The sequence below is a fragment of the Eptesicus fuscus genome, chromosome 13 (assembly GCF_027574615.1).
Source record: "Eptesicus fuscus isolate TK198812 chromosome 13, DD_ASM_mEF_20220401, whole genome shotgun sequence".
In the NCBI taxonomy this organism is placed as follows: Eukaryota; Metazoa; Chordata; class Mammalia; order Chiroptera; family Vespertilionidae; genus Eptesicus; species Eptesicus fuscus.
Window position 1 is genome coordinate 15,730,442 of NC_072485.1, and position 10,546 is coordinate 15,740,987.

The 10,546-nt window shown below is 39.0% G+C and overlaps 1 pseudogene; it reads left to right on the forward strand.

Moving 5' to 3' along the window:
• The first annotated feature begins 3,632 nt into the window (after window positions 1–3,632).
• LOC129151146 (protein Mis18-beta-like) lies at window positions 3,633–8,744 on the forward strand (annotated as a pseudogene).
• The last annotated feature ends 1,802 nt before the right edge of the window (window positions 8,745–10,546 follow it).

Consider the following 10,546-nt stretch of genomic DNA (forward strand, 5'->3'; position numbering starts at 1 on the left):
GTCTGGCCAGCCTGGCCAGGGGGAGGGGACATGGGCGGTTGGCTGGCATGCCTGCTGTTTGAATTCCTGGTCAATTTGCATATTAGCCTTTTATTATATAAGATATACACTGAGTGGCCAGATTATTATGCATTCAGATATCATAATAATCTGGCCACTCAGTATATATTTTTAAAAAGTCAAACTACATGGCATAGTTCAAAAGAGGACAAGCTGTCCATGTTTATGCAATATCTCAAGAAGCAGAGTAATAAAAGAAAATCTGGATAATGCCATTCAGATGTGCTCACTTTTAAAAAAATTGGTATACCAAAATTAAAACTCCTAAAATAATTCAGTGAAGAGCACTGATCCATATTGCAAAAAGAACTTGTACCTTGCAAAAAGGATTCACCACAGACTTCATTTCTTCCTTCACTCAACTAATATTTACTAAGTGCTCATTATGTGCTATCATCTATATCAGGCCTTAATTTTCTCTTTTCTTTTGGGCTTTTATTGTCCTCTTTATCCACAGCACTTTATCACCATTGGTCCATAAAAGGTCCCTCTCTTATTTATTCATTTTTCTTCTTTTTTAAAAAAAATAGATTTTATTGATTTTTTACGGAGAGGGAGAGGGAAAGAGAGTTAGAAACATCAATGAGAGAAAAACACCCATCAGCTGCCTCCTGCACAACCCCTACTGGGGATGTGCCTGTAACAAAGGTACATGCCCTTGACCTGAATCAAACCTGGGACCCCTCAGTCCACAGGCCAATGCTCTATCCACTGAGCCAAACCAGTTAGGGCTATTCATTCTTCTTTTGTTTATTCATCATTCATTCATTCATTCATTCATTCACTTTTCTGTATACCTTCCATGCATATTCTTTTTTTTAACACTAATTTGTGGGGTTTTTTTGTTTGTTTTATATATTTATATTTTTTATTGATTTCAAAGAGGAAGGGAGAGGGAGAGAGAGATAGAAACATCAATGATGAGAGAGAATCATTCATCAGCTGCCTCCTGCACACCCCCTAATGGGGATTGAGCCTGCAACCCAAGCATGTGCCCATGACCAGAATCGAACCTGGGACCCTTCAGTCCATAGGCCGATGCTCCATCTACTGAGCCAAATGGGCTACGGCCATACATATTCTTTTTCCTGTTTCCATTCACCTCCAATAGTCACCTATCATTTCAATCAAAGTAATGATTTTCATCTGGATGATGTTAATTCTTTTATTTGTAAATAAAATAAATTCGTAACCTGTACTTGTAAAATCTGTATTGTTTTGCACTCCTAGATTTTTAATTGATGTAGGTGCTATAGTGTTAGAGAGCTCATACTACTTCTTATCTCATCACTGTGTTGTAAGATCCATTCATATTGCTATGCATATTTCCATCCGTCATTTCTAAATGCTTGAAACTATTTCATGGAATGCAAACACTGCCTTTTACTTAACCAGATTGTTTCCAACTCCCCCTCCACAAAGCAAAGCATCAATAAACATGCTGACATGTACCCTTGTACAGAGGCATGTGAAAATTTCCTTGGGGTTACATGCACAGAGGTAGAATTCCTAGGTCAAAGAATATGCATAAATGTGGGCCAACTGAATATAACCAAATTGCTCTCCAGGGTCCCTACAGCAGTTCATGAAGCTTCCCGTTTCACCACCAGACTTGGCATCAGCAGCTTTCTAATTTTTGCCAACCTAATAGGTGTAGTGATAGTTCACTGTCATTTTATTTTACATTACTAACAGTAATAAATTTGAGCATCTCTTCATATGCTTGCTAACCTTCTGGATTTCCTCTTTTCTAAAATTTCTGTTCACTCCTTTGCCAATTTCTCTACTGAGTTTGCTGTATTTTTCTTATTGATGGGTGGTTTTTTGTATATTCTACAAGTGAAATTCTAGATATTATCAGTTTTAATCAATGCAAATTTCTTCTCCTAATCTGTAATCTGTAAGCTTCACTCATGGTATCCTTTTTTTAAATATACTTACATTATGTATATGGGCCTGCCTTTGAATTATATTTTATTTCATTGACTTCATTGTCTGTTCTTGTACTAACACTTTACAGGTTTAATTATTATTTATTACAGTGAATCTTAAAATTTTAGAGTCAGTTCATCAAGTTCCTAAAAAAAATCCAACTGGAATTTTGATTTGTTTTTATTTAATTAACTGATTGCTTTAAGGAAGGTTGGTATCATTATAAGAGTAATTCAGCCCATCTAAGCATGGGCTAGCTCTCCATCTACTGAGATCATATTCTATGTTCTTTACTAGTAGAGTTTTAAAAATTTCTCCATGGAAGTATAGTGTATTCTTTTTTTTAAAAAAAAAAATAGTGTATTCTTAGATAAGTTAATTCTTAATTTCTTAATTACTTACTAACTTTTGACATTGTGAATAGCCCCTCACTTTTTATTATCTTTCAAGTTGGTTATTATTGGTGTAAAAAAATTCTAATATTTGTGAGTTTATCTTATTTTTGGCAAACTTGTTGACCTCTCTTATTAGTTTTAATAGTTTGTCCGTTGGTTATGATGGTCTTTCTAGGTTGAGAAAGACCATCGGAAAACACAGATATTTACATTACGATTCATAACAGTAGCAAAATTACAGTTATGAAGTAGCAACAAAAATAATTTTATGGTTGGGGGTCACCACAACATGAGGAACTGTATTAAAGGGTTGCAGCATTAAAAAGGTTGAGAACCACTGCTCTAGGTAGATGATCATCTCTTCTGAAAACAATGCCAGTTTTATCTTTTCCCTTCCAATCCTACATCTCTAATTCTTTAATTTCCTTACAGTTTTGTCCAGTCCTATGATAAGTAGTGGTAGTGGTTATTTTTGTCTTATCCTTGGTTTGAAGTTACAATGAAGATAAATACCTAACATTTTTTAAAAATATGAAATATGTAAAATTAAAACTGTTCATGAACAATCAAACAGTAGAGATAAAGAAAAACTAACACCTGTACCCATTATAATGCAACTTAAAAACAAATAATACAAAGAGGAAATTCTAGAAGCTTACTTAGGTATATTAATAGCTGAGGAAAAGAACTGTATTGATGGTATAGTTCTCGACAGAAAAACTAGATGCAAACAGACAATTAAGAAATATTTTTTTAAGTATTGAAAAGAATATTGAACCTATAAATTTAATATAGCTAAACTGTGATTTAAATATTATAACATAACAAAAGTATTTGCAAGCATACAAGGTCTCACATTACAATTGCTCTTGAGGGAAGCACTCAAATAAAAAAAGGCAACCCAGGAGAATGTTACAAAAAACATGGGAGCAAAAGGTGGTCAAATATCTGGATAAAGTTTATTATAGGAATTCTCTTAAAGCTGAAAAAGGGAAAAATACATCCACAAGAACCCAGAACAAAATGTATAGAAAATATCCACATTGATTGCAAGTTTGGGGAACACCATTCACATTTTATTTTTATTTTTTATTTTATTATTTCATTTTATTTGTGCAGGAGTGAAATGTGTGGGTCTAAAGGAGATCAAAGGGAAATTAAGATATAGCAACATTTTTGTTTTATAAAGTGGAAAAATGGCTGTTGATCAATTTAAGAAATTAATAGGGAAAAGTAACTGTAAGTATGAGGTAAGGGACAACTGCCACTTTTGTTCTTACTATAAAAACAGAAATAGAATGTTTAATTTTTAAGACAGCTGAAAAAAAACTGGGTCTTTCTATCAAAACAGGAAAGGAGTATTAAAGTTTATATAGTGAATGGAAAATAGAAATAAGATAACAGGATAAGTTTGCATAGTACAGCAACTATAATAAATATAAAAAAAATTAAGCTCACCAATTAAAGCATACAGATTCCTGGATTGAATTTAAATTTTTAAAAAGATCCAACAATATGTTGACTCTTAGATATAGTTAAAACAAAAACCAAATCTCAGGTAGTTTTCAAATAAAAGACTGATGTAATTCTTGATTTCAAAATTAAATAAGGTCAATACAAGAGAAGAAAATTATAGGTCCATTTAATTTTTGAAAAATTTAATTCATCAAAAATCCTAAAGAAAATAATTAGTTTGCTGAATTCAATGGTATATTAAGAAATAATGTCTGATGATACAGTAATAAATAATAATAACAATACATTACAATAAAGTGGGATTTATCCTAGGAATGAAAGGATGATTTATTCTTAGAAATTTTATCAATTCACCACAGTAAACTGTAAGATAAAAATTATGAATTTACCTCAATCAATGTCTAAACACTTGATAAAGCCTAACATCTATTTGTAATTTAAAAAACAACAACAACCTCTTAGAAAATTAGGACTAGAAGAAAATTTCTTAGCTTGGTAAGGTTTATATATCTACAGTGATGTATATAATGAAGAAATTATAGATAAAATCCTTTTGAGAACAAGTTGATCTTTTACATTTATGTGATTAATTTCTAAACATTTTTCACACAACAATTTTCTGAAACATGTATTAAACACAAAAAAATAGAACACATAGATTATATCATGTAATTGTGCAAAGTTCTGTTCTAGGCTTTAGGGATATAGCAATAAACTAAACAGAAAATTGTTAGCATCATATAGCCAAATATTTGGTGTTGGGTAGACAGAAAATCCATATGTCTTTTCAATACATGATTTATCATAAATGCAGATATGGACAGACTCGAACATAGAAAAATTGATGGCCTACAGGTTCAACAACCCCTAGACTATAAAGATTGTCTCTGGCTCAGAAATTCAGAACAATTTGTGAAGTCAAGTATCTAGAGAAAGATTTCTTGATCATAGAGGTGGAGTAGGAAAGAGGGGAGGACCTGGATAATTTTTGAAAAAGGGCAAGGGGGTGGGCAGCGAGTGGGTCCTGTGTGCATATATACATTTTCCTGGCAGACAGTCCACAGAGTTCATGAGAATTCCAAGGTCAAGAACTACTGTTTATTTTAGAGAAGTACTATGATATCAAATGTTTACATAAATTTTTTTAAATGTTTACAGTTAGAACAGTAATAGGCCCCCTGTGATGTGGGTAGAGTATCAAACTCCATTGCTGCCTGCAGGCAATGTCCCAAGTTTCCTTCACACACTAAGTATGATAGTCACTACTAAGTCAGGTAAGTCCATTTGTCATCTCTCCTGCCAATGACTGTCACTTCATTCTTCCATAGAATTTGCCTATGGACAAGGCAGCAGGGCATAGTGAAGAAGTTACTTAATTTAAGTCAGGAACCTGGTTTGAAATCTGGCTGCACTGCTAGTACCATGGTCTTGGGTAAATTGTTTAAACTCTCCTAGTTTTAGTTTCCTTCTTTTCCAAATAATAGAAATAACAATCCTATCTAATAATAAACAAATATGCAAATTGACCATACCTCCGACACACCCACAAGCCAAGCCACGCCCACCATCCAATCAGAGCAAGTATGCAAATTAACCCAAACCAAGATGGCTACAGCCACAGAGAGCAAGGTTTCCTAGGTAACAGAGGAAGCCAAGCTTTCCGCCTGCCCTTGCCAGGCCTAAGCCTCCACTCAAGCTACAAAGTTTCAATTATAGAAGGTAAACAAATTCAAACAAATGGCGGCAGAATGGAGCTTGAGAGAGCAGGCCAGGGTTGCCACCGGTAACAGGGGAAGCAAAGCTTTCCGCACACCCTGGCCGGGCCCACCCACTTAAGGCAACAAAGTTTCAATTATAACCCCAACACAAATGGCTGCCAGCCGCGGAGGGAGCCCCAGGCTTGGCTCCGCTCCAGGCTACAAAGTTTCAATTGTAGAAGGAAAATAAATTCCAGATACCAGGGCCTCTGCTTGGGTTGCCAGGTGGCCGGCCTGCAAACCACCACAGGCCCCTCACTCAGGCCACCCCACACCCCAAGGGAACCCCCGCCTGGTCCAGGACACCCTTCAGGGCAAACCAGCTGGCCCCCACCCCTGTACCAGGCCTCTATCCTATCTAATAAAAGAGTAATATGCAGATTGATCATCACTGCAACACACAATATAGCTTCCCCCATGTGGTCAAAGATCCTGCCCCCATGTGGACACAAGATGGCCACCACAAGATGGCTAGCAGGAGAGGGCAGTTGGGAGGCACCCTGCCTGCAAGGGAGGGCAGTTGAGAGGGACCAAGCCTGCAAAGGAGGGCAGTTGGAGGTGATCAACCCTGCAGGAGAGGGCAGTTAGGGGTGACCAGGCCGGCAGAGGAGGGAAGTTGGGGGCAAACAGGCTGGCAGCAGAGTGGTTGGGGGGTGATCAGGCTGGCAGGCAGAAGCGGTTAGGGGCAATCAGGAAGGCAGGCAGGCAAGCAGTTGGGAGCCAGCAGTCCTGGATTGTGAGAGGGATGTCCGACTGCGGGCCTAAACGGGCAGTCGGACATCCCTCCAGGGGTCCCATATTGGAGAGGGTACAGGCTGGGCTGAGTCTGTGCATGAATTTCATACACCGGGCCTCTAGTAATAATAATAATAGTTGTTACTGTTGCAATGCTGAAGTGTAATAGCCTAGTGTAGAGTCCTCTACACACACTAATTTTCATTGTTTTGTTCCAATCAAGAGACTACATAACTAAATTCCCTTTCTTGTTTTTGTTCTCAAAATTCATGCACAAAGGTCCTTATCCCTTTAAGCTTTGCCAATTTGTACTTTTCCAAAAGAAAAGCAGGTCCCCCTCCTCCCGTCAAAGAAATCGTAGGATCCTGAGCACACCTCATCAATGCCAGCTCCCACCCACCATCTGCGAACAGGACTGGCAGCTGCATGGCAGGTCCTAATTTAGGAATAGACATAATGGTTGGGATTTCCAGCTTTATTGTGCCTTATATAGAGGTTATGACTAGGAGCAATTAAAAAGGAAGTCACATTTATTCTGATGAGATAGAGATTGCACAGACCGAAGCCAGAGTGGCCTGGATGGGCGCCAGTGCTCAGAAGCTTTATTGTATGTAACAGCTCTGTGCAGGCGGGAGGGGGCCCAGCTCTCTTCATGGCTGTCTTTGAATGCCGTCTGATGCTAGACAGGCGAAGTCTAGTCATATTGACAACTCTCTTTAACACAGGCAGCTGGGAAGTGTCCATGTCCCCATTTTGCCAATGAGAAAACCAAGGGCCAGGTGTCTTTAATAATTATCGACAGCCTAAGACTGCCATATATAATCCTGGAAGATAGTTTTAAAAAAATAACTTAGTGGTTACTATGTTGATGCCCTTGTTACCTTGGAGCTTTGGAAAACAGCCTTTGCCAAAGAAAATATCTCTAGGCTATTTTACCCACCTGTGGTCCTTTCAAGGCAAAGAGGGTTTTTTGTATGATTTTTTTTTTTTGGGGGGGATGGTTGTTTTGTTTGTTTGTTTGTTTGTTTTGCTGTACCATTATTTGACTCCACACTCTGAATAACAGTCTTAACTTGATAGTTTCACCTTCATACTGCCAATACCTTCCCCCACAGTCTGCACAGCTGATGGCCACCTTTGAGAAATATATTCCATGATGTTTTGCTCTCTGCTGGGAATTAATTTAGATGTTAGGGCACGAAGCCACAATCCCTGTGCTCAAGGAATTATCATTGGTGTGGAAAATACAATTTTTTAAAAATAATGGAAAGTCCCACAGGAATTCCTAGAGTAGTTGCCAGCCAAGTTACATGGGATAATTGTTATAAAGGGATATTCCTGAGCCCTACCCTCAAAACACCCGACTCAGGCCTGGTGCATGTTCCAAACCCAGGCAGCGCCAAGACGCCATCGCTCGGTATGCAAAGTGGCGGGAGGGTGACTTCTGTGATGGCACCTGACGAACCTTCTTTCAAAACTTCTACGGAGTGGGACACGCAGTGTGAAGGGGTCCTGGCCGCCCAGCACCGCAGGGCAGGGACCAGGGAGCTGCCATCAGGCCTGTGGCTGCCCTCCCGGCTGCCGCCCAAGGTGCGTCCTTTCCAGTGCGCGCAGCGCCATGCCTGGCTCCCTGACTCGGGGCACCTCGTTATCTTCTGGAGGGTTACAAATAACCTGGTTGCGAAAGCTGCCTTCCTGGTTGACACCAAAGGTTTATTCTAAGGCAGCACTTACGGCTTTTATTCTGTAGTTCCTGTGGGATTCCCTTGGTTTCCATCTGTATTCTATCCGGGCTGCCCTGGCTGCCTTGAGAGGTCACTTCTGCCTTTCCAGCAACAAAACGGTGTGTTCTCTCTTAAAAACAAAATCCATTGTGAATGCATCTGAGATGGATAGTCACATCATGCGCAGTGGTTCTCAACCTTTCTGATGCGGCGACCCTTTAATACAGTTCCTCATGTTGTGGTGACCCCCAACCATAAAATTATCTTCGTTGCTACTTCATAACTGTAATTTTGCTACTGTTAATGAATCGTAATGTAAATATCTGTGTTTTCTAATGGTCTTAGGCTCTACAGCAGCGACCCACAGGTTGAGAACCGCTGCTGTAGAGCCTAAGACCATCGGAAAACACAGATATTTACATTACGATTCATAACAGTAGCAAACTTACAGTTATGAAGTAGCAACGAAAATAATTTTATGGTTGGGGATCACCACAACATGAGGAACTGTATTAAAGGGTCGCGGCATTAGAAAGGTTGAGAACCACTGCTAGCGGAAAAGGTTGCAGAGCAGAAAGAGAAGATAATACTAAGGCACACTCACAGATTCACTGATGAAGATGCCGAAGGAAGTGACTCCTGAGCAATCCAAACCAGAAAACTGACCCAGAACCAGAGCTTGAGTATCAGGGTCAGGCTTACTGCCATCTTCAAAGACAGGTGCTGGAGAACGATCCACTTCAAGGATGGACAGAAAGTGTGCTTTATTAAGTTTACATCTAGGCTGATTTTCCAAATGATTTGTGAATCTCTTTATAGATTTCTGTCCAGGTTTCATAGCTATTTGCCTTCAGAAATTATTTTAGCTTTTTTTTTTTATCAGTTTTGTAGTAATTTCTGAAAACATCTTTAATTGCGTATTTAGGGATTAAGAGGCAACGTGCCAGGAATGCTCTGATTTAAAGATGCATGTGAAAATAAAGTTGTACTTAGTGTTGACTACTGAGTCCTACATGGAACAGTTATATGAATAGTTGTAACCACAATTTAACATTTCATTTAAGGGATAAAGTTTGTATATTCTGCATCTTCTCAAGGCTATAGTCAGCTCAGTGTTTTTTTTAAAGTGTGTAAATAACTTTCTGTGTTTGTTTTTTTTAAAAACTGACTCAGTAGATCTGGAGTAACCCATGACTTGGTAGGTTTGTCGGTTGGTTGGTTATTTTAGTAAAAAAAAAAATATTTAAAAAGAAAACGCTTGACTGGGTGGTTGGAACCTGTACACCAAAAGGTACAGGTTTGATTCCAGGTCAGGGCACATTCCTAGGTTGTGGATTCAATCTCTCGTTGTGGCATGTATGAAAGGCAACTGATCGATCTTTCTCTTTCTCTCTCTGTCTCACCCCCTTCCTTTCTCTAAAAATCAATAAACATATCATTGGATGAGGATTTTTTTTTAAAAAAGAAAAAGATCCAGGTGGCATAATTTTGAGATTTAGGAAGCACTAATGTAGGCAATCAAGAACAAGTCATCCCTTTTTTTCTCAATGTCTCTTTTCCCATCTATCCTCTTTCAACTCTTATTCACTGGAATGCCCCTAGAAAGCCCTGATTAAGAAGAAAAATAATCTCCAGTGTAAGTGTAGCATGGTAGATCCTTTGTCTAACTAAGCACATAACCATTATTTCCCACGTATAGGAGGGAGCTTGGCACCATGAATGCTCTGCACCCAGAGGCAATCCCTTTCCTATAGTCTCTCCCCCCGCCCCAGGCAAGCCCCTAGCTAAGGAATAGTGATCAGGTGACTCTGTGACCTGGAACCCAATCTGCACACCCATGACTCAAAGCACTGAGCTGCCCTGCTTCTCTGTATAGCATTCAAAGACCCCCAAGTGATGAGAGACACCAAAACAGTAGACATCAGGGAGGCAGTTGGCCCCTATCCCACTTGGGCTATAGGCTCAAAGGAGTAAAGTGAAGGAAGTTTGTCCAGTGATTGAGGTGATGCATGTCAATCATCTGTCCTGAAAATGCAACAAAAAAAACCCTCCTTTTCCTCTTCCCGAATCACCAAGCCCTCTGGTGACAGGGTTTTCACCAGTGTAGGTCATGGTTTTTCAAACCTATGGAAATAAGAAATTCATTAAAGTCAAAGTCCATTTCCTTGTGAATCAAAAATTTAGTGTACTGCAAAAAGGAGAAGGCTCCAGCATGTCAAGACAAGTCTATTTGCATACGTGCCATGGTCCTGGGCCACTTTCAGTCACGGGTGGAGCTGTTTGGCGGGCAGCTGTACTGCTTTTTTTGAACTGCCACTTCTCTAATTTGAAGGGGGAGCAACTTGAATGAATGAGTAAGGAGATGTAGAAGATGAAAAGGAGATAGAAATATAAGTGGAAAAAGAAGAAAAGGAAAAGATATGGAGGAAGGAAATTCAGAATTTTAGACATTTTGAAGGTTCAAAGG